This window comes from Catharus ustulatus, chromosome 13 (assembly GCF_009819885.2).
Source record: "Catharus ustulatus isolate bCatUst1 chromosome 13, bCatUst1.pri.v2, whole genome shotgun sequence".
Taxonomy (NCBI): Eukaryota; Metazoa; Chordata; class Aves; order Passeriformes; family Turdidae; genus Catharus; species Catharus ustulatus.
Genome location: NC_046233.1, coordinates 15,671,027 through 15,692,260, shown reverse-complemented (window position 1 = coordinate 15,692,260; position 21,234 = coordinate 15,671,027). Strand labels below are relative to the sequence as shown.

Genomic DNA, 21,234 nt, shown 5'->3' with positions numbered 1-21,234 from the left:
CACTGCAAACCAATGCTGAGTATGAGGTGAAAAGAATGATCCAAGGCAGGATCAGGGCCCCTTGAATTTCTCCCGTGCCCTGATGAGCTGCTGTGCCTCTAATTATGGTGTTACTGAGAACGATTGGCCAGTTCAAAACCTTTAGTTGTGACTCTAGTGATTATAGACTTAATTAGTGCATGTTAGCCCAAGTGTCCTCTACTAAAGGAGCTGTGCTCATTAAATACGATGGTAATTACTCCAGCTGGAAAGCAATTATGAAAAAATCATAACATAAAAAATCTCACAGTGCCTTTCACAACTGTATCTCAGTCACTGTCCTTGTGTCATGCACACTTGTGCTGATTGATCTCTGTCAGGTTTGTCATGGTTTTCATGCTGACACCACATTTCAGCAGCCTCCCCTAACTTGTCTCCTCCCTCCCTGTGAGGTGACTGACTTGGGGTAAAGAATTTCTGTGGCTGCCCCCATTCAGTGATGCCAGGGACTGTCCGTTGTCCAGCATGGTGCTGGTGCCAGAGCCGAGCCAGGCTGGGTTTTACAAGGGCTGGAACAGAGGCTGGGTCTGGTCATTTCCCAAAACACGGAGAAATTTCCTCCCCATTTCCACAGAAGAAGACAAGGAAAGACCATGTTCATGCAGGATGCTGGACACAGTGTGACACACAGCTCCCCAGTGCCCTGAACACAAACCCAGTGAGAAGCACTTTGAGGTGCTGATCAGGAGTCCAGCTGTCTTTGTTTGGCACCCCTTCAAACTGCTCCCTCGTGGGGAGAGTGCAGGGATGCTTTTGGCTATCCCTGATGGCTCACACGGAATATTCCCACCCTGGGTTCCTCCCAGGGCAGCTCAGACACTTCACCCATCCCAGCCATTCCCACCTCGCTGTGCAGACACCACCGGAGTGCAGCTGCAGCGTGCAGGGCTGTGCCTTGTCAGGGAGAGCACCCTGTGGGATCTGGCCACCTTCATCACCCTCCTTCACCCCAGCAAGCACAGCCGGGACCGGGCTGTCTGGCACCTCCCCAAGGGGTCCCTGCTCTGGCAGGTGCCGGTGGCTTTGGGGCACTTTTTGGGCTGTGAGCAAACAGGGCTCCGCTGTGCTGTAAAGCCGAGCGATGCTGGGGGGCGATGGACAGTCCCGGGGACAAATGTGCATCCAGAGAAGCCAGGAACAACGGGCCATGGAGGCACTAGAGGGAGCCTGAGCATAACAGATCCCGCGCTGGCTCCAAGTGGGAGAATTAGTCCCACTCAGGGAGAGGGAGCATCACCAGCGAGTAACAGCAAGTTTCACACAGCAGTTTCCCCCCTGAGCTGGCACCCTACCTGTTGTGCCTTTTTCCCCCCTGAAAACTTAAAATTTCCTTGAAGGCATAAAGAAATAATTTCCTTGATGGAAAGTGCCAGTCTACCAGTGGAGAGACTGCTGGATCTGAGCACTTGGGCTAAGAGGTGAGAAAAATCACTGGCAGCTGGTGGCAATTGTCAGATGGGAGGGTTCAGGAGAAAAGGAATTCTTGCAAGGCAATGGACAGCTGAAGTGATCCACAGCTGCAGGTATCCCTGTGGGAAGGGGAGTCATGGCACAGCCTTGCAAGTGCTCCTGGGCTGATGGCAGGGACATGGGAACAGCAGCTGAGGTTTGTGTCCTTCACTGGTGCATTCCAGTTTGCACCAGTTAGGAGAGCTGAGGTACCAGAAGAGACTGGAGACCTGCAATCTTTTATTTAATTTTTGCATGTGTCTGTTCCCAGTACGCCTGAAAAGTGCCTCTTCTTTTACGATGTTTGCAAGGGGAAAAAATTTGCTTTTAACAGAGTACTCAGGTTCAGCTCAGTAGAAATCAGAGGAGATGAGTGAGCAGGGGCCAGAAACAAATCCTCCATCACCCCTAGCTGGTGTTGGAGGCTTTCATTCTCCCCTCAGATCAGCCCAGACCCTCCATACATACTGCACAAGCTGTAAGCTAGCTTCCTACCATGAAGGCAGGAAGAAAAATCAGGCAGCAGCCTGTAATGCAGCCTGACCTTTCTCTCCAGGACTGCCACCTCCTCCCACTCTCCCCGGAGCTGGCACTACTAACAACTGGTTTCCTCTTGTTATTTTTCCACCTCCACTCCTTCCTCCAGAGAGGAGGCCGTGCTGGTGGCCCACGTAGCTGTGATTCACAGGCTGGGACCTGTGAGGAGCCAGCTAAGCCTGGCCAAACTTAGAAACATCTCATTTTCCATTGCCTACACCCTGGATGCTGCTTGTGGCTGGATTCATCGCTGGAGACCTTCTCCAGCTACCTGTGGGGTTTGGGAGGACCAGCAGGAGTTGGGCTGAGATGGAGCAGTCCTTGATGCAGATAAATTCTATCTTGGTCAGTGTTTATCCAGCTTGCTTACAGCTGAAACCCACGAGGTGTTCTGGACATCAAAGAGGGCTTTTCATGTAAATAAAGACACATCTACTGGACTGCACAGTCGTTCCATTTTTCTGGAAGCATATGAATGATTTGAGGGGAGCTTAGGGGTTTAAAATCTGATTCTCCATCTGTGTCAATCAGCCTGGTCCATCTGGCTGGATGTCCTCAAATCAAGAGATGACAACTGCAATCACAAAGCTGGGCCTGGGGCACCTGCAAGGTGGGATACAGTGGCCAGCAAAGATAGAAGTGATGCTGTGGTTGGAAGCTGGGAATGGGGAAAAACTGGGTGCTGACCAGGCTGGCAGCAGTGGAGCAGGCAGCAGGGAGATGCAGCTGCCCAGGAGCAGGAGCTCCGGGTAGAGCAGAGCCCTGCGGGGACAGCGCCAGCAACGGAGCAGCCATGTGCGCGCAGCCCACGCTCGGTGCTTTAATGGGATTTTCCAGAACGCTTTCTGCCCCAGTACGGAAAAGGAAGCTCGCCTGCCGCTTCCGAGGGCTGGGTGAGCGTGTGCAGGCGCCGTGACACCTGGCAGGGCTGCAGCTCCCGGGAGCCCGGCTGCTGGCAGCGCAGGCACAGCGCTCCGCTGAGCGCTGCGCGAGAGGCGCACGGAGGCGGCGGCGCAATCCGGCAGGGCTGACCTAAATAGATGCTCAGCTAATTTATTCATTTCTCTGCTTTATTATTTAACACAACTTCGAAACAGCTCAGGACTTCTGGTTCCTCTCAGCTCTGCTGCTGACGTTGGCACGGGGTTATTTTTTACCTGGTTTTGCTGGCTTGCTCAGCACCCCTCTCTCCCAGCAGGCAGGCCAGGCACACTGTGGGAAAGCTCCAAAACAACCACTTTCTAGCCCAGAGCACAGAAAGGACTTATTTTAAGTTATTTTGAGCTTTTACTTCACCTCCTGCCTAAGAAGCTGTTCAAATTTTGGCCTGCTTTATGCATTGCTAATAGGGAGATTTAGCTCCAACTTAGCTGGCTGAGGAGGGGATTGGTGGGTTCATACAGCACGAGGCAGCCTTCAGCCTCCACCAACATCTTCCTCCAGGCAGGCTGCCAAAGGCAGCCCCAGGCTCTGCAGTGCAGGGGCTTTCAAGGATAAACCTGGAGCCTGTCTCACTTCCAGCCAGCCTCCTCTCTCCTCACATCCTGGCAATCCCCTGAAACACTGTCCAGGAGGAATGTATTACTGGGAGGATACTGATGGGAGAGCTGTTCACATTGTGGTTCACCCCACGGGCTGCACATGTCCTCTGCGAGCCCACATCACATTTCAGCACTGCTGAGCTTGAACAACCACAAGCTGGGGGAAAAAACCTGATGCCTGTGCAGGTTGTCTGAGCCCCTGAACCATTTCTGTGCAGGCACGAGGGACACGGGCAGAGCTGCTCCATGTGACACAACTGCTTCCCGGGATTCAGATCATACAGCACCCAACTTGTGCCAAGCAGGGCCCTTTAATTTTTCATTACAGTTCTTCTCTTGATGTATGAATTTAGGCCAGTGTTGTGTACAGTTACCCAGCACCTCTGTTATGATTTTTAAACTGGATTATTCATCGACCTGCTTGATTCCTTACAAATTTCTAAGCAGTGAAACGAGCCCTGATGCTGTTTAGCTCAGCAGCAGGGACATCTCAGCTCACCCATGGTCACACTGCTGGAGAGTTTGGTGATGTTGCTGGCAGTGAGATAGTGCAAATTAGCAGAAATGAACCAGTTAAAGAGGCTGCAATTTAAAGTCTTCCAAACCAGCAGGCACAGAAGGGAAATGGGTGTGGGGCTGTGAAAGTAGATGCTGCTTCCCTGGCACAGTCTGCTCCTTCTCCTGCCTTCCCTGGTTAAATTGGGGCAGTGTGAATCCTGGGCAGGGTCCTGGGCTGGCAGCCCACAGGGTGTGCAGCCTGGCAGAGTGTGGCTTTGATCTGGAAGGCTTTGTGGTAGTTGTTTTTAATATAAAGTGATGCTTTGGTCCGAGAGCCTTGCAAGACCAAAAATAATGAACATGGACAGGACAGAGGCAGCCCAAGTGATTTGAAGTTTCTCTTTCCCTCCCTATACCCTGGACTGGATTTTGGTGGTGGATGCCCCTCGTTAGGTGGATGCCTAATGAGGGCAGAAGGGCCCTACATCCCACACCCTCTGGGGCCTGGGGTTTTGTTCCCTGGCACCTTAATTGCACAGGGCCAATTAGGATGGAGTTGAGGGTAGCTGAGTGTCACCCTGGGGTTTGGGATCCTTCATGTTCACACAGCTTCTGCACTGCAAGAGAGGGGAAAGTCCCTTAATGAACCAGAGTGAGCAGCAGGCCTGAGGTGAGGGCTCCAGTGGGGCTGCCAGCTCACCTTTATCTGCATGGAGAGGATTGTTGGGAAGCCATGTTGACAAATGCTGTGGCTAAAAAGAAAAATGAACTTCCTCACAAAGAGGGCTTGTTTGTGCAAAGTGGAGAGAGAATAAAGAAACTGCCATTAAACCTGCTGCTTACCTGCAGCTCATCCAATACCATGACCAAAACCTCTTATTTGCAGCAACATAATCCAAGATGTTCTTTCTGCAAAGCAAAAAAAGTAGGTTATTGCTCAAGCAGAGCTGGGGAGGGATAAAGAGACAAGCAGGGCCTGATCCTGCCAGGTTCTGTGTGTTCTGCCCTCTGAGCAGGATTAAGACCCTGGCTAGCAGCCTGATTTGGGGGTTTTGGAAGGAACTCGCACACAATTCCTTTCCAAACCTTTAGGAAAAGGTTCCTGTGCTCTGGAGGCAGAGCATGGGGCTCCCAGCCCTGCCTTCAGCTCCTGCCCCTCTGACCCAGGCAAGAGACACAAACCAGTTAATCCTCAGCACTCTGGTAGCACATCTCAAAGTGCTTCTTCAGGATAGAATTAATGACCTTCCACAAAACTAGGGCTGCCCTTTCCCAGCCCTCCCCACTTTCTTTTGGATGCATTACCTGCTCCAGCCACTGGGCCATCCCACCTTTCCCGGGATGCAGAGCTGCTGCACACAGGCTTTGCTCAGCAGCAGTAAAATCCTCCCCTCTGCAGCACCGAGCAGATCTTGTGCTATTTCTTTTCCTAACTTGAGATGTGCAGAAATCCACTTGGCTGCGTTTGCTGATTGATTTTAGCCATGGTTCTGTACCAGGATCTTGCTAATTAAGAAATCCTGTCCCCACTGAAACCACTGATGCAAACACCTGTTGGTGTGATCCCTGCACCTTTTTGGGGCCCACTGCAGCCACCCTGTCTCTCTTGGAAGGCTGCTTCTTATCCTGGGTGGCAGCAACAGAAGGTTCCACAAACACTGTCCTTGGATATTAAAGACATAAATTACATAGCAGCCCTTCCACAAAATCAGTGCTGAGAAATAAGTGATACTGTCCTTTTCACATAATTCAAATGAAAACCTAATTGCACCACGGCTGCAGGGGAAGGGACTGGGTTGGCAAACAGGTTTGGTGCAGAGTTCCCAGTTCCCACCAAGGAACAGGGGCTGTGCCTGGGACACCTGACTGCTTTACATAGTGCTTGTGCCCAAAATGTTCTGGAAATGGTGCTCAGGGGCACTGATTTCAGCCTGATACCAGCTGCTTCCCTATGACAAAATGGGCTTTGTTAGGAAAATAATATGGGCTGTGGCAACACTTCCATTAGCCCCTGAGAGCCGAGTACCAGAATAACTGAGCTGGTCCACACAGGAGTGATGCACTGGGACACAGGATTGCCAATGAAGGAGAAGAACAGCCCTCCCCTCTCATATCAGCCTCATCTCTCTTGTGTTAGGGATGCCCTGATTTATGACTTGGCTTGCATTAAAACACATTTCCTTCCACAGTAGTTTTAGTCAGGCTTTTCAAACACTTCATGAACCCAAATAAATCCTTAGGAAGTTTCTGGCAGGTGGACACCTTCAAATATCCTTGGCACTCAGCAAATCTGATACATCCAGTGGGGATGGGGAGGGCAGAGTGTCTGGCTAAGATCTGGAGGCAGGTGAACTTCAAGCATTTTTCACTAAAGCTCCAAAACTGCTGCCTCGTTCAAGTGTTTTAGCATAAGACATCAAGCCACGCTGGCATGCAGTCAGGAAGGGAATGCAGGACAGACCTCAGGAGTCTTTACCCTCTCCAGACACGTAGAAGATTTCTCTTTTCCCCCCTAGCCTGCGTCATCATGCTGCCACCTCTTCAATTGCTGCAGAGTCCTGAAAAATTAACAGCTAAAGGTTTTTTTTTTTGCCTGCTCTGGCCACCTGAAACAACCTTCTGTTAGGATGGAAGCACTGAAATGTTTCTTAAAACAGCTCTTCCTCCTGTCATTAAATATTTAAGAGAGCAGCACCAGGGGAAACCATGAGCTTTTATGGAGGCAGAATGGCACACAGTGCTGGGAACCACGCGGAGCCCGATTTAAATAGTAATGAGATGGCAGCAGAGCTCGGTGTTATCCTCCCTCTGCTCCCCCTCGCTCTCCCCGCAGCATCCCCGGCCCCGCATCCCCGGCTGGCCGGGATGGGATCGGCTGTGCAGGGCCGTCCCGAGCTGCGGAGCTGCTCGGTGGGGTCGGAATGACCTGGACACCAAGCGCTAGTCCGGAGCGATGGCAGCACAGCGTGTCCGAGAGGGGAGCAGGGCAGTGCTGGCTGCCCGGGGTGGTCCCTGCAGTCCCCTGGGCTCCCCCATCCCATCCCCATCCCCGTCTGTGTTTGGGAGCGCAGGGCAGTCCCAGCTGCCCGGCCCGGTCCCTGCAGTCCCCAGGGCTCCCCCATCCCATCCCCATCCCCGTCTGTGTTTGGGAGCGCAGGGCAGTCCCGGCTGCCCGGCCCGGTCCCTGCAGCCCCCAGGGCTCCCCCATCCCCATCCCCATCCCATCCCCATCCCTGTCTGTGTTTGGGAGCGCAGGCGGCACGGCCAGGGTGTCTCCGCGCTCTGCAGTTGCTGTAGCAACTGTGCTGTCTCTGGCAGCACAGGACACGTTTCTCGCAGCCAGCCCGGTGTGAGCTGCTGAGCTGAATGCACATTGATCTCTTCCCCTGCTAGAAAAAACCCCGAGCCCCTCTGCCCTCCCGCCCCGGGCTAAAACAGCAGCTGGGCACCAGCCCAGAGCCGAGCCGCAGGGATGTGCTGCATCTCACTGCTCCCGGGAAATCTACTGCACATGAGTCAGAGCCTCAGCACCTTCTTCAAACCCTTCTCGGATCCCCCTCGGCTGCTTGGCAAGGACCAGCTGCCTTTCCCTAATCCAGGCTCCCAGGCAGGGTGTGTTGCTGCAGCCATCCAGGCTCATCCCTGGGGCAACTCAGACCTGACTTCATTTCCACATGAAACAGAGAATCTGCTTTGCTGGGGAGGGACCAGTCGTGATCAAAACATTCCCAGAAGAGGAGGATCAGCATAAGCTTTGCTAAGTTACTTCCCTGGGAAATGATTTTTAAATAATAGAGCCTTTATCACAGGTGGGATTCATTCCTGCCACCTGATAAGACTTTGCCTCCTCAGTATCGTTACTCCCCCATTTCCATTACCTTTCCACATCACAAGCCCTGACTTGCTCTCCCTTCATTTTCTCCCTGAGAAACCAGAGAAATGGAGTTCCTTCTACCAGGCCTTAGAATGTGCTGGTGCCTCCTCTCTGAGCCTCAGCCTCAGCCCTTGGTGTTTGATCCCATGCACGTTGTTCTGGTGTCCCACCATTGTGTCAGGACCATCCTTTGGCCACTGCAGGAATCCATTCAGAGCCCACCAGCCTGCTTTGGGCTCCACTCTGTTCATGTGACATCTCTTTTTTCCTTCACCACTGACTTTATATTTGTCTCAAATAAAGCAAATCTTGCAGGCCAACACATCCACCAGTTTCCATCAGCAGGCAGCTACACAGTAGGACAAAGCAAACAAAGGTGCTAAGGGCAGCTCATCACCCATGGCCCTGGCTTGCATCTCCTTTGGTTTAATTTGCAGAGTTCAGCCCTGGCCTTGCACTGATGCAGAGATTTTCCAGAATGCCATGAGCTCTGATCCAACCTTTTCTCACCTGTCTTTGGGATGGCTGCCAGGGAGGGCAGCAATTGCTGTTCTTCAGGAGAGGGGGAAGCTAGGAGGGAGTGAGTCAAGTTTCCCATGTTCAGAGTCCACCTTCTGAGCATTTCCTGAAGGGAACCAAATCTTCCTTCCACAGGTGATCACCTGCACCACAAGATAAGAGATGAGCAATGCTCAGGCAGGGGTTGTAGTAACCCAAAATAGGTTTTTTCCACTGTAATCATTACGTAGGGTGCCATTTCTTAGCCAGTGTTTTTGGGGCTGCAGCTGGAGCTTTATGTTCCCTGGGAAGTTTTCTTGAAGAACAGGTTGGCCAGTTGGGGAATGTTTCACTGCTATTTTCAGCCTGGGACGTTTTCCTTTTCTTTTTTTTTCAAAGTAAAACAAAAAACCTGTCAACAAGTCACAAAAGAGTGATCTCAGTCTAAAATACGAGCCCTGGCATGGGAGGGCATTTGACTCAGAAGCCACTTCCCATCTTTGGAGACTTGAAGTATGTTCCACTTCGTCATCCTGAAGGTCTTTAGGCACTTATAAAAACAGAGTTTATTTACCCACAGTCAGAACAGCCTATCTATTATCTTGAAGGCTGAATTCAGAAAGTTTCTTTAGAAATTTATTGGTTTCATTCCTACCAGTCTGAACAGAAGTTTTCCACAAAGTCTGTCAAAATACAAATGTCTCAATTCCAATTTCCCTCGGTCTTTAGCAAGACATCACATTAATTGTGTTAAAAAGCACTTTTATTAGTTACTGAGAAAGCAGGAGTCTGACAGCTCTTCTTGACCACGAGCTATTCACTTTTGTGAAGCCTCCTTTAGCAGTGCTTTGATCCAAAGCAGTGGTTTTCTCCACCAGCAAATTCAGCAGTGCCTGCAGCCAAAGGGACCAGCTCCAGGCAACGATTATTGGCTGCAGGTTTGAAGGGCTCCTGCTGCTGCCTGGGCAAAGCCTTTCTGTTCCTGTCGAGGCTTCTCACATCCCCATTGTCAGAACTAACGGGGTGGGGGAGGCACATGGTCAGCCCGAGGCCAGGGAGATGCAGAAGCTCAGGCAGAAATGCAGACAGAGTTTCATCCCCACCTGGGACACTTCTGGAGGGCTCAGTGAACCATCAAAGAGCTCATAGGAGTTTGGCTCCAGTTTAATGGTGCCTAAGGCTGTTCCAGCCAAAACAGCCCAGCCTGGTGACAATGTGGCATCTACTTTGCAAGGGAAAGCTGGCAATGAAAAAAATCAGCAATTCCCAGTCCTCCAAGGGGGAATGAAATCATATTCCCTACCTGATCTCCACGGGATGCTCTGGGATTGCTCCTGTCAATGTTCAGTCATTCTGGAGCTGTGTGAGCAGCCAGAGACCCAAATTTCCCACCTGCTGCCTTGCATCAGCCCTCCTGACTTCCCTGAGCCCAGAGCAGAGCATGGGCAGTGGGATGGGCACTCAGCACGTGAGCCAGTGCAGGATCCATGCAGGACACAAACACCACAGTGAGATACAGCAGGGTCATGAGCATTAAAGGAAAAACTCAGCCCTGCCATATATTTGCTATTGACTGTCCCATCCTAAACAAGGTGACAGACATTAAGTGGCAGCAAATAACACAAACTGGGCTTTACCTCATGGGACTCTTGAGCACCTCCAGTGCCACTCCAAACTGAGTCCCTGCTTACACTTCAGCTCTGAAAATACTTTGAGTTCCAACACACACACATTCAATCCCTGTGCTCTGATAATTGAGACGTTAATGCTGAAAGACTGAGCAGGATTCCCTTGGCTGTCACAGCTTGGCTGCTGGGAGCTTATGAAAATAAAATAAATAAATTGGGACTTGGTTGAAATAGCCAACAAATTGAAACCTGGAGATTTCTGGAACAGCTGTGCTGGAAAGGAGCTCGTGTAAAGGGTTGGAGGATCCCTCCTATGGTTGTGCAAATACCTCAGCACTGACATTGCAAGTTGCAAATGGGCAGGGCTGGGCCGGCAGAATTGCACCCATCTGGCTGCACCAAGACCTCCATAAACACTCTCACACTGTCACCTTCCAGCCAGGCATGTGCAGATGCCCCCTGCAGAAGGATGGCCAGGACAGGCACAGGTGGGAGCCCAGGATCTGTTGGGAGCAGAGAAGTCCCTGCAGAAATGGTTTGTTGGATGCTCAGGTATCTGTGGAGGGATCCATTGGTCAGCAGAAACCCAGAGAGGGGAGATTTCAGACAGGAGGAAAAGCTGTGCCTCACAAAAAGTGCAGCCCAGCTCTTGTCACAACCCTCTGTGATCCACCATTGGTTTAACACAAATTCACTGGGGAAAATAAACACTCTTAGGTTTGAGGATGGGTATCTGATATACAAATCTTACAGGTCCTGTCCCTGTAGAGCAGCTGAAGACATTTTGATTGGAAAAATGCCTTCTCAACCTCCCTTGCTGTCCCTGGAGGGTCTGGTGGCCTCTTACCTATATGAGTGCAAAGGATCCAACATCAGGAATAACCTTCATTCATCACAGACCCATAATCTTTTCCTTTTATTTTAGGACTCCACCCAAAATTTAGGGCAATTAAGGGCTGAGCAAGGTCTGGTCACAGCCTATGCATGGGAAATGGCTCCTGCACCAGAGACCAGTGCAAACATGTGCTGGAGGGACCTCATTGCCTATAATTTAGCCCAGTTTTTCTTTCAAGCACTGGCCCAATCATGATTTCTGGAGGCCAGATGGTGCAATTCATTGAGTGTCTGGACCTGGTGCTCTCAAATGTGCTGCTTTTACACCTGTATGACCCAATGGCCTCATCAGAACCAGCCCTGACTTCTCCTGGCTGGATGGGGAGGAGAATCTGGCATTTCCATTATTCAGCCCATGGACACAGCCCCATCCAGCTGACAAACAGCCCTGTCACATGCCCTTAGCACAGCAGGGAGAACATCAATTACACAGCCACGCGTGGCTCCACCAGCTCTGCTGTTTACAGGAAGCACCAGCACAGAGCATGGAATTAGAAAGACCACAAGGAAGTGAGGGATTATTTACTGGAGATTAAAGGACACGGAAAAACCACAGGACAAATCAGTGGGGCCTAAGCAATGGTAGCTGCTATTTCAGTCTTCCAGCTGCTGGCATTCATACTGGTCATGCTGGGATGGGAGAACTGGGGAGGAATTAAGGACAGGAGGTTGCTCTGCTTTTGGACCAGTGAAACACACCAAAGAACAGGCCCCAAACCTGCTGAAAGGATGGGAGAGATTTCTTGTTCCTTCCTCAAGCATCCCTGTGTGTCTTCCTTCTCCCAGGTGTGATTCCTATTTGTGGACTGGCCCTCCAGGCCAAGCAGCTCTGGTCAGACCTGCCTGGCAGCAAAGCAGCTGGGATGTGCCCATGGGTTATCCCAGGTGAGTCAAGATAAGGCATCTCCTCACACCTGCAAAGTCCAACTGCCCATGGGTTCATCTAATTTTTGGTGAGATCTGCTCTTCAGCTATGTCTGGCTGCCAGGATTTCAGTGTTGCTAATGAGCTCTGACATTTGGACTGTAACTGGACCCAGTCTCATGGCAGTGTGTGCCCACCTCTTCCTGCAGCTGCAGATACACAACTGCTGTCCCTGGGGCTCTCCAGGGTGACCACATGCTCAATCACATTTTCCTTGAAAATCCTGCAAGATTTTCCCAGTGTTTGGTTATCCTTCCTAAAGCATTTTGGGCTGGCAGGTAAAGCTGTTTGCAGTGCTGCTGTCCTTGTCCCACAGCCGTGCTGGCAATATTGCCATGCCTAGGCTCCTGTCACCAGCAGGAAGTTTTGGGATAACATCCAAACTCCTCCACCAAGCCCCCTCTTGGAGTTAGGTGAATCTTTGGCTGCCTCTCTTCCCAAAGACACAGATGTCACTTTATCCTCTGCCCCCAGCCTCTGCTGTAGCTCAGTGCCACACAACAACAGGCCAGCACTGTGTGCCAGGTGACAACACCCCCATCCATCCCCACACTGATACAGACTGAGCTTCCACCACCTCCCAGGCAGCATCTACAGAGCCCTGGGGCCCTTGTGCTCAGTGTGGGGCAGTGATTCACTCTGGCTCAGTGGGAAGGTGGCCACTACTCCCTGCACTGTCACTGGTGGAAATCACAGAGCTACAGCAAAGGCACCAGGGAGGGAAGGAGGGAGGCTCTCCTTGGGGAGGAGGAGTCCACAAAAGGCTCCCACTGACATTTCCCTCTCTCTGTGTCCATCTGGCTGAGGGAACACAAATGGCATTGCCCTCATGTTTGACCAGAGCAGCTCTGGCTGCTGGTGCCATGCCATGGACTCCACCTCAAAGGCCAAGAGAAGCTCAGAAGATTTTTCTTACAGCAAATAGAGAGGAAGGAAAGCCTGAATGAGCTTATTTTACAACCTCAGAGGAATACTCAGCCATTGTTAGCTTGACACAGGCTGCAAAAATTGATGGCTAAGAAAATAAAACCTTTTTCTTTCCTGTATGTCTTGGCTGAAAAATAAAACTCTTCCATGGGCCAGCAGCAGCGTTTCCATCAGCTACGTGGCTGATCCACAGCTCAGTGACTTCCAGAGCAGGAGCTGACCTGCTGCACATAACAAAAGGAAACTGAAGAATTGGGTTTATATAATTTTTTAGGGGTCCTGAGGCACCCTGTGCACCAAGGCTGCCCTGCCCCACGCAGGTGACCTCAGCACCACGTCCCACCCTGGGTCACAGCAGCTGCAGGGAAGGCAATGCCACCTCTCTGTGAACAATAGCATAGAAACTCTCCAGAATATTTCCTTCTCCCTGTTCTCTGCATTTAGAAAACCTTGCCACAAAGAGTGTCAAACAGTGCCCAGTCCCAGGTGAGGCTCAGGCACCTGCAGTGAGCCTCTCAGAGCCACCAGGACACCGAGGTGACAACCTCTGCCTCAGAGAACCAGCACTGCCAACAAATTGGTTCAATGGCACTTTCTCCCCTCAGAGATGAGAACTAAGAGCCAGGGCATGCAGAGAAAATAGCCATGCCCCAGATGCTCAATTAATTAACTCAATTAATTTTTACCAGGGCCTCTTGGGTCATTCATTGTAGCTGTCTGTGCCGGGGGAGCCGGGTGCCGTCGCCTGCTGCAGCCTTGTCTGAAGCAGTAACGTGGCTCTGGAGATGGATTCCTCTCCACTCTCCATAGAACTTGCTTCTGCCACCAATCCACATAATTTCCCCTTATTATTGAAGTGGTAAAATCGACCTCAGGAGCTCAGAGTCCGGGAACAGGGATTCACAGTTTGGAGTCTGTGGCTGTCTTGTGCAGCTCAGTGACATATGAAGGGAAAGAAAAAAAAAATCCCATTAATAATTCCAATTCCCTCCTCAATAACTTCACCCAAACAAACTTCCCACCCAAACCAGTGGTTTTTAAAAGACTGGTTTAGAAGGCAGGAAGTGCTAGTAAATACACTCCTTCCCTGTCACAGCTGCAATTCCACTTTCAAACACATCTGACTTCACAGACTGGCTTGGGTTTTTGTGGCTCATGCTATTTTTTCTCCTTTATTCAGCATTCTAAATGGCTGCAAGAAGGAGTTAAACCAGAGGGCAGTGATGCCAAGGCATTGCTCCCCTCCATCCTTCTGCCTGTGTTCCAGGGCTCCTGGGAGTGGGCAGGGCAGAGCTGGCTGGGATTGTTTGGGACTGTTCCCTCCATATCCTTGTGTGCATTGGTGGCTGTGCCAGGCTAGGGAACAAACAGTGACTTCCTTTTGATGTCCATAAAATCAGGAGAGCAGCTCCATCACTGACAGCAGCACAGAGCAGAGCGGGTGCCGGGCAATTTTCTCAGCTGTGCTTCCAGCCCAGGGCTTGTTCCAGAAGCGCTGCCCCGTGGAGAGGGGGGGATCTCATCCTTGCAGCTGCACTCCTGCTCGTGGCTGGGCACTGCCCTTCCCAGTGAAACCACCAGTGAAACCACCAGCAGCCTCTGCAGGGGATGAAGGACCCAACAAATTACAGGGAGGGACAGAAACGGGATTTCGCTTTAATTTGGGAACATTTTTTTAACTTTTTTTTTTTTTTTTAATTTGATTTTATTGTGTACCTATGAAATGGCAACTTTTTCAGGTGTGTTCCACAACCCAGCAAGAGCCTCCTCCCGTTCTGGTCCATCCTTCATCACCTGGATGCCTGCAGAGGGCTGGGAGGAGAGGGCTGGTGCAGGGGATCTGTCCCATCCAGGATTTCATGGATTCCCCTGCACCGGCTGCCTCGGGAGCCTCATCATGAGGAGGCACAGGCAGGGGACTGGCTTGGTGACAGCAAGTCTGCTCAGCCACAGCTCAAATGGCTTAATAGAAACTGGATCCAACTGGTCCAGCCTTGTGGGTTTTGATTTAAACTGCAGTTATAAGGTGTGATTAGAGGTGGGGGATGCTGTGCCAAGAGCTAAGATGTGAAGCAAAAAGCATATATTAAAAAAAAAGAAAAAAGTCCTTCATCCTTCCCCTAAACCTATAAATGTTTTTTTCATCATTAACCCTTTGTCAACCACTGCCAGATACCCAAGGAAATCCTGGGCTGTCTGAGGACACCTTTGGCTCTGCTGCTTAAATCTATAAAGGTCTGTTAAGCACTGCAGAGGAATTTGACCACTGAAGTTCTGACATTTATGGGTTTGCTATTAATAATAACCACAGCAGAGCTTCATGGAGACCAGCTGAGTCTTTCCTGCCACTGTGCCTGAGAGCCAAGGAAGTTTGTGCCCTCCCTGCATCCCTCACACTGCCCAGGCAGGGCTGGAACAGGGGCTGTGTTTGGCTGCCTTTTTTTGGATCACTCCTGTACAGTGGAGAAGGGGGCAGTGCTTTTCTGGACAGTCTTTTAACTGTCTGGAAACAGTTAAATCAGGTCTTTTTTTTCTTGTCTCCAACTAGCTGCCCCAAACCTCAATAGTTAATTTGGCAACTGGAGAGCTTTGGAGATGTTAGCACAGTCCAAACCTTCAGCCCATATGGATAAAATCATAATTCAATAAAATTGCTGGTTCTTTATCTTCGTGTGGCATCATCACACAGTTAATTTCAAGCTTTCCAGTAAGCTGTAATGTATCTTTTAACCTAAGAGCTCTTTTGCATGACACTGAAATAGGTCCCAGTCTATATACATCTGCTGCCAATACAAATGTATGGTTCAGAAACAGTGAAGAGGATATAAAAGACTCCCACATTACAAATGTAGGAGGCAGAGGATATTTTAGCATGGCAGTGGTTACACTTTTGGCAGCTTTGCTATAAGAAACTTTGTTTTCAGAGCCTTAAAATACTCCCTGTGCAGTGCAGACTGACGTATTTGCTTTCAGCAGAGCTGTCTCGGGGGCCAGGGCTGGTGAACGGAGCTCAAGGATGTGGGGGAATGCAAAGAAGATGGAATTAATATCAACCTATGTTTAAACAGGGTATTTCCTCACAAAATGCAAATATTTACAAATTCCATCAGACCCTGATAGGATTATTTCCATGAATACAGATGGGCACTCAGGAGGTACCTGCAGGCAGCGTGCCCAGCCCTGGGGCTGCTTCAGGAGCTGGGGGCAAGGCAAAGAAGCTGAGTGGGCAGGCCAGGAGCCAAAAATATGAGGGCAAAGAGATGTAAGACAAGAACCTCATGTAGGAAAAGTCTCTGGAGACTTCCACTATCTTCCATCTGCTGGAGATCTCAAGTTCCCTGCCAAGATGCCATTGCTGGGTGCCAGTCTGGACCCGAGATGCTGCTGCCTGGAAACAGAGGGAGCCCATCCACAGCTGGCACCCAACCACCCTGGGATCTCCTGATCCCCCCAGGCACTGTGCTACCTGTGGAGAAAACCAGTGCTACCTTGGTGCACTCTGCAATGCTCAGAGCAGCTGTGAAACCTTGATCCAGGCAGGATTTTGAGCAGAAAAGGGAACTTGTCTCACATGGCTGATGGGGAAAGGAGGCAGCAGGGCCAGCAGCAGAGCCACAGTCCTGCCTGCTCTCTGCCCCTCAGGGCAAGGCAGGGCTGCCTGCAGACCCCCACGTGTCAGGGCCACACAGTCGTGTCCTTGGCTCTGGGAACTCAGACCAATAAGGGAGAGCAGCAGGAAGGTTGTTTTCAAACTTCAGGACAGATTTCCAGATCCTTAGAGACCACTGAAGAGGCAGAGCAGAGGTGCAGGAGGGAGAGGCTCTCTCCTGTGTCCTGACTCCCAAAGGACATTTCCCAGGGTCCAGCCTGTGGCAGGAAAGGAGTGGAACCTTTGTGTCTGTTCTGATCAGTTTAAACCATCAGTTTCTTGCAGAAGGGATATCTGAGAACTCAGATGGGCCCAGAGTGAGCAGCAAAGCAAGTGTGAAGCCATGCTCTGCTCAAGGAAATGCTGGGAAATGGGCAAATGTTGAGCTGGCCCAGGGTGTGAGCTGAGCATCAAACCCAAGAGAGCTCTGGTAAGAGCTGCTCTGTGTCAGCTGCAGGCCAGACACCAAGAGATTTCTGAGGTCCAAGCTTAAAAGAGAGTAAATAACTGAACAATGTCATTTTGAAATGTTCTCTGCACCCACAGAACTCTAGAAATTCAACCCTGTTTGTTACAGTTTCTAAGCCAGCAAGAAAAAGCACTTCTTATCATCAAGCCTCCTTAGAAAAGCTCATTGCTGCTTGTGCTGAACCTGGATGGGGTCTTGGTACAGAGGATTTGGAGACCATGTGATGGCATTATAGTTTCATGCTAATCTGTCCTCATGGTGTGCTATTAAAAATGAATAAAAACCTTGCCTTCCTAATCCACAGGTTACTAACTGTGGGAAAAATGCATTTGTCACTGCCTTAGCAAGGGCTTAAAGGTGTCACACTTTTGTGTTTATTTATTACAAAGCGAATGTATAAACACATTGTTACTAACCTGAGTATCTGCATTGCAAAACCCACGCAGCTGCTCCTGCAGGACCAAACTCTCACATCTCCATAGGAAATCCTGTGCCAAGCCCTGCTGCAGCTGGGGGCTGCACGAGGCATGACCCGAGCCCTGTGTCCATGGACAGCTCGGGGGATTTGGCAGTGCCTCATCAGTAAATGTTCTTGCCTGTGGCAAGTTTGATGGGATTCCTAGGAAGTAAAAGAGAAAGAAATAAGTTATTTTGATAGTAGATCAAGTATCAAAGGAATGAAAATAACCAGGTACTTTTGCAACCTGCAGGCTGAGCCCTCTGCCATGAGTCCAGGTGTTCCTGCCTGGGGTGAAACTCCCCCCAGTTCAAAGAGGAGCACGACAGCACTGGGGTCTGATCTGCACAGATGCACAAGGCCAGGACAAGGTCTTGACTGCAGGCTTCAGAGAAACATTTTCATTTCATTTTGCCTCTCCAACCAGCCAGGTGAGGCAGTTCCTAAAGGGGAATCCTGAGTTTTCTCCTCTTGTTTTTGCTGTACAGGACAAGGAAATAAATGCCCCCCTCAATGAGCAATGAGCCAGACAGTGAGTGTGTTCTGCCAGCCTGCAAGTCCTCTGCAGGGACACTCCTGTGCTCCACACACAGAGCAACGGGGTCCCACACCCTTGGAGGGAGCATGCATTGGCCAACATCTTGTCAACAGTAAATAAAGAAAAATTAATCCTAGGAAAAAACCCCTAACCCTGTGTCAGATTCACTGAACAAACTTTCCTTTGAGTACTGAGAAGATGCCTGGGTTCAGCCTCTGCTGCTCCTTCCGTCCCAGCACACAGTGAGGCACCAGCCACCCACTCCTAATTAACTTGATAGGTAACTCAGCAGCACAAATCACCTCAAGTTACCTTGGCCACAGAACACAGCAGATCCTTCCACAATGAAACAGCATGGCAGGAATTATCCCAATCCATAAATTGCTCTGAGCAGACAATAAACCAGCTTGTGCTGGTGGAAGTAGCCACTCAGAGGTAATAACTCAGTGACTAACAATAATGGCAGCAGATACTTGATAAAAAGCAGGGAACAAAAGAGAAAGCTTTCTCTATTATACAGAGAGCGGATGTTTTCTGTTTGCTTCCTTCATTTCAGAAATGCACTTGGCTGTTTGGAGAGTGATGGAGCACAGCTCACCCGCACTCACAGCAAGAGGGGCTGGGGGAGGAAGGGGTCGTTCTTCACTGCTGAGATCATGAATAGGAAAATTGGTTTTCTTCTTTTAATCTTACTTGGATTTCTACCCAGCTGGTATCCAGGCATTTTGTTTTCTTCAACGGAAATGTTTGCATATCAGTGGTGGAAAAATGTAAACCTGTTGTGAGGTGGTTAAAAAAGGGCATTGAGGGACAGATGTGCTTGTTCCCCCATCCACAACCTGGGAGAACTCAAGACTTGGCAATGGGAGGGTTCAGCCATGCTTATCTGAGGAAAATTCCTAAAACCAGGGGCTTGCCTGTGCCTGGTGCAGGTGCCTCCTGTTTGGTGACCTCTTGTAGCCCAAGCTGATCACACTGGGGTCTGGCTGCTTGCCCTGTTTCTGCTGGCCCACAGCTCTGCTGCCCTGGGTAAGCTCCTGCAGGGGTGATTGCCACCTGCCTCTGATGAATTGTTCTCTGAGAGCAGGACGTGGGGCAGGGAAATAAAGAAGTCACCCCACGCTCCTCAAGTGCCACAAAGGCAGCAGCATGGTGGGAGCAGGTGGGCCCTGACTCAGCCCCGAGGATGTCTGTGCTTGTGGCTCTGGCCCTGCACCCAGTGCTTGGCACCAGCTCTCCAGTGATGCACATTCCATGCTCAGCTCCCCCTGCTCCCCCAGCCGTGCCTCCTGCCCCAACCACCCCTGCCCAGGAGGGCTCCCACAGGACGTGGGTGACATGGAAATCACACCAAAGAGAAATCACCAAGATGGGAGGGATGGAACAGCAAAACCCAGGGGGTACTGAGGGGGTTTAGAGATCCAAGTGCCAGCTGGGCAGGCACAGCCCCACTGCAGCCACCCCAGCCCTGCAGCACTCAGCCTGCAGCCTGCCATCTGCAGCACACAGCACGGGGAAGGCTCTGCAGGGGCTCAGCACTGCTCATTAAAGTGCCGGGGAAATGTGAATGAAGCACATGAATGGAAGAAGAAATGAATGAAGGAGGGAAGAGGAAGTGAATGAATATTGCATTGACTTGGTGCCTTTCATCCCAGGAGGGCAGAGCTGTGCAGCACAGCTGATGGGCAGGCACCGTGTCGGTGCTCCCTGGAAAAACCCCTGGTCAAAACAAATCAGATTATTTCCTGCTGACAGAGCCCTTCAGGGAAAGGCAAACAGGGAGATGTGGCATATGGATTCGTATTGCTTGAAGCACGAGGTCTTCCCCAAACAAAATCCCTCCAACTCCCCCTTAATCAATGTGACAGATCATTACTTTTTGAGTTGCTCTTGTTCTTGCTATTCCAGACACCGGGTGATTTCCATGGCAACAGCATCCCAGCCACCCCAGGTCTTGTCCTAACCTCTGTCATCTGCTCTCGAGTGACAGTGCATAACCTGCAGAGAGGAGCAGCAGGGCCACAAAGGTGCCTTTTGCACTGGGGGGTTAAAGACCCCTCTTTCCACCCCCTGCAGCCCAACCCTGTGAGCCCCAGGGAACCTCCTGCACCCAAGCACCACACAGGGCTTGCAGGCAGCTGTGGTGGAGCATGTGGAAATGAAAAAAAAAAAATCTGGAGGTTTTATTGCACTGTTTTGGGACACAATCAGCTGGACCTACTGGCAAGCCTGACTGAAACTGGGATCCAGGATGGTTTGAATGGGAATATGGAAAGGACCTACAAGATGCTGTTGCTCCCTTGGTAGTGCAAAGCAGGGTAGGGACCAAACCTGGGTGCTTTGGGGAAGAAAGAGAATCCAGCTTTACTTCTGGTTTGGAGGAGAAAGCATGCTGTCTTCTCCTCCACCTTCTGAAGGAGAACCAGTCTGGGATGTGATCCTGCAGTAATCTGGCATGAGCAGCACACCCTGCCCAGAGGAGCATCCAGCCCTACTCCAGTGTGGTGCCATTGGTCCCCCTCAAGGCCAGTGTGATCCCACCTGGCTGCAGGAACTGGGGTGTTGTAATCTCCCAACATCATGGAGATGCTCCTTCAGCAATCCACAGCTGCTCACAGCTCTGACATTTCCAAGTGTGGCCATGTGAGCTGTTTTATGGGTGTTTAGTTGAGTATTTGAGGCTGGATGCAAAGCTCAGGGATAATCTGTGGGCTTTGAGTAGTTTTTGGAGTGGAGCTGAAGAGCACCAAGCCTGCTGTGTGTGGGGGTCTGGGTACACAGCACTGCAGTGCTGAATGAACCAGTGCTCACACAGGAACCACCTCCACTGCCACAGGAGCTGGAGCACTTTGGATTTGCCTCCTTCACTTACCCTGCTCCCTCCAGCAAGCAGCTTCCCTCTGAAAGGCCAGGGAGGATTGAGTGCTGCTGCAGGGACTGGGGATGGGCTGTGGAAGAGCAGCAGGGGCAGTGGGTCATCACAGCTCACCTGAACTGCAGATAAAGTGCCTTTGTCTGTCCCTTCTTCACTCACAGCACCTTTGTGATTGAAGGTTTGCCCCAGCACAACAGGGTGTTTTCCTGCCCTGCCTCTGCAGCAGCCTGCATCTCATATAAGCTGTGTGGAATTTCATGGTAAGCCTGCAGAGTTATTGCTCTATAACTAACACAACTGCTGCACTAGACTCAGCTCACCACTTAGTTCATCCAAATATTAACCAAGCACCAAATGCAGAGCTGTGGGCCTGCTTCCCCATCTTCCACAAGGAGTCTGGCCACTGGGCTTGGCAGCTGCAGGACTGGACCCTGATG

At 50.8% G+C, this 21,234-nt stretch overlaps 1 long non-coding RNA gene across 1 annotated transcript; it reads right to left on the bottom strand.

Annotated features, from left to right (window-relative positions):
* Nucleotides 1–3,094: 3,094 nt before the first annotated feature.
* LOC117002646 lies at nucleotides 3,095–14,513 on the bottom strand. The gene is made up of 4 exons (XR_004419324.1): nucleotides 13,496–14,513; nucleotides 8,449–8,600; nucleotides 4,908–4,973; nucleotides 3,095–4,816 (listed from the first exon to the last, which is right to left on the bottom strand). It is a non-coding gene; the product is annotated as an uncharacterized LOC117002646 (long non-coding RNA).
* Between the last annotated feature and the right edge of the window lie 6,721 nt (nucleotides 14,514–21,234).